Below are 2,830 nucleotides of genomic sequence, written 5' to 3'. Positions count from 1 at the left end.
CCCTTAAAGAGATTAATCACTGACATGAACAATAATGACCGAGAAATGAAGAGCCACTCAACGTGGAAAGAACTCTGACAACAAAGTGACCCACAGTGACCATCTCAGCACTTTCAGACTCTAAACTGTCTCTTTCATGTGGGTGACGTGTCCTGCCCGCTTCTCCAGAAGACGCCAGCAAGGCACCATGGTCCGATTAGGGAGCTGCTGGCAAACAATACCAGGGCCCAGTGCCATCTCCAGCTGCTTCCTCTCCACAAAGGCCTTCACTGGAAGTGGATTGTACTTATTTATTCCTCTTTTATAAGGCTGACATGAAAGACAGAGCTGTTTATGTGTGTTTATTATGACTTGGGTTCACAGTAGGAACCTTTAGGAAGACTCCCTCAGAGAATCAAAGCGCTGGTGTGCGTTTGATGCTGGACCCAAGTGGTCTTGAATGCTGGGATCAGCTGGCTACTCTGGGTTCATTAATTCTGCTGACATTTAGGTATGACCTCAGTAGCATGCGCTCCCTCTCCTCATCTCAGCAGATTTGGAAAACCATGAAGGCACAAGGCAAGGTAGCACACTGAGTTCTCTAAACCCGAAAGTGACAACACTTCTGCCACTGTTGCACCAAGTACCTCCACACTCACTCTGTAAAACTTGGCCATATCCCATGCGTATCCCTGTGAGGAATGGCAAAGCCTCACGTCTGCAGCCGATTAGGGAGAGAGATTAAGGCCTGCCAGGAGAAACCGGGCCATTGTGGAGGTGTGGGTACTGGGAGAGATGGAATGAATAAAAGACGAGTTCAAACCAAATCAGGCCTGCTGGGCTTATCCACCATCAACTGCAGAGTGGTTGGAGCTTCCTGATAAAGATGCAAGGAACCACGTTGAGAAGAAGAAGGAGAGGGGAAAAAAACGCTGAACCATTAAGTTTACATAGGTTTCAACCCCCACCACCAACTGCTCACATGCTATCCAAAAATCTGCTCGCCTTTTTTCTTCTCCCACCTTCATCTCATCGCTCACCCGATGTGATGGTCGCTTTGATTCCAGAGTCATGCTGGTGCTTTAAGCTCTTAACCAGCCAGAGGAGATTTTTCTCTGCTTATTGTAATTTACAGTAACATATTTCTCTGCATATAGTCATTCCCTGGTGAGACAAAAACGTCTTATCCATTTATTCATCAGACGCACCACTGACAGTTACATTTGGTTTTAATAACGTCTTTATATGGAATCCTTTTCATCTTGGCTGAAAAGACAAATTTACTTACAAATGCTTGTTTTATTATGAAAAACCTGACCACCAGTGGGCATTATGAACCCGAAGAGTGCCTTTGGAGATAATGCCCATTTTTAATTCAAAGGGCAAATGATATAAATGTCAACACTAGAAAACAGTGTGTAGTGTACCAATCAGACAACTATTCATAGGTGTTCACCTGTGCTCTTTCAAAATATTAAAAATGTTTCTACTGCCTTGCCACATTGGATTCCTCTTGCTTTGTCCTCTTTCTTTGTTTTCCTCCGAGCATACCTGGGCTTTTACTGGAAGGAGCTGACAATATGTGAAAGGGAAATTTGTAATATGTAGATGGAGTCAAAGATTTTCAGAGGGTGTGTGCAGCTTGGTAACGTTCATAAATACTGGAATGAAACAGATCTGTTTTAAGTTGTGATTATGTGGTTTTAAACATCACCAAATCTCTCATATCTTCCAGCGACGCCAACTCCCCTCTCCACTTCCAGTCAGCCTCATTCTGAATCAGGAGTTGCTCCACCATCTAGTGGTTGAATCCGGAACACATCAGCTCTCTTCAAAAGGAACCCACCTCATTCGCAATGCAACAGTCTCCAACACAGAACATAAAATAGCGTTCATGTTGCTTCTATGGTAACACAAATAACTCCAAGCCAATCATTTGAAGTTCATCCATATAGCACTAATGATGCTAATAAGGCTAATGACAAAAAAGGATCCTCTGTTCTCCTTTCATGTCAGCCAAGGAACAAGAACAACATCTCCCTTCCTTAGGACAGTATTGAATGGATTTTGGCTTCAGAGCGTGGCTCAATTCACTTTGAAAATATGTTGGGGGGGGTTATCATGAGAGAGAAGGCGACTGGAGCAAGTGAGAGAAAGCGGGAAAAGGATTGTTTGGAGTCAGAAACACATTTCAAAGGCTTCCCCAAAAACAGCCTGCGAAATCTGAGATGAAACCAGCTAATAAAGCGCCACACGGCAATAAATAATGCAACAAGAGGAAACAACATGAAAGATCTTTTCATCTCCATATAGAGAGGGAAGGGGAAAGGAAGCGATGAGAGTGTGTATACGCTCAGCTCTGTTGTCAATACAATAGTTTGTTGGACTTTGCTTTGAAACTTTGGTACAATCGGTCATAAGGAGAAATGTATTTCTTGTTTATAGTCAGTCGCTCAATTAATGCCGCTGAAATTGAGAAAGGAAAACATCATGTTCAAATAAAGCTGGGGACAGAAAGAACATAATGACTTCTGACACTTTGTCCTTATCTCTTTCAAGTGCTGTGGTCATCCACAGATTTTCTTGTTTTCGACTTTTCTCTTTATGTGAGCTTTGAATTTGTTTGGTTTTGTGTCCTCTTTTTTTCCATCAATCCATGTGTCTAAAACACTATCTTTTCCCTCATTTTGGTACTAGAATATGCTTCTACTCTCACTGCAGCCCGTCTCGCTCCTCTGGTAGAAAAGCAGAACCAAATCTTATGACTCAGTACAATCAACAGGGCGAAAAAATCCCCTCACACCCGCCCAAAATAGTTCTGTCCACCAGCTGACGACCAAGGACAGAGATC

General features: G+C 43.0%; 1 long non-coding RNA gene across 1 annotated transcript; it reads right to left on the bottom strand.

Annotated features, from left to right (window-relative positions):
* Nucleotides 1-369: 369 nt before the first annotated feature.
* Nucleotides 370-2,408, bottom strand: LOC119025041. The gene is made up of 3 exons (XR_005076675.1): nucleotides 1,436-2,408; nucleotides 1,020-1,143; nucleotides 370-856 (listed from the first exon to the last, which is right to left on the bottom strand). It is a non-coding gene; the product is annotated as an uncharacterized LOC119025041 (long non-coding RNA).
* Between the last annotated feature and the right edge of the window lie 422 nt (nucleotides 2,409-2,830).

The sequence above is a fragment of the Acanthopagrus latus genome, chromosome 1, assembly GCF_904848185.1.
Source record: "Acanthopagrus latus isolate v.2019 chromosome 1, fAcaLat1.1, whole genome shotgun sequence".
Lineage (NCBI taxonomy): Eukaryota > Metazoa > Chordata > Actinopteri > Spariformes > Sparidae > Acanthopagrus > Acanthopagrus latus.
The sequence above is the reverse complement of the archived record's forward strand: the minus strand, read 5'-3'. Positions and strand labels throughout refer to the sequence as shown.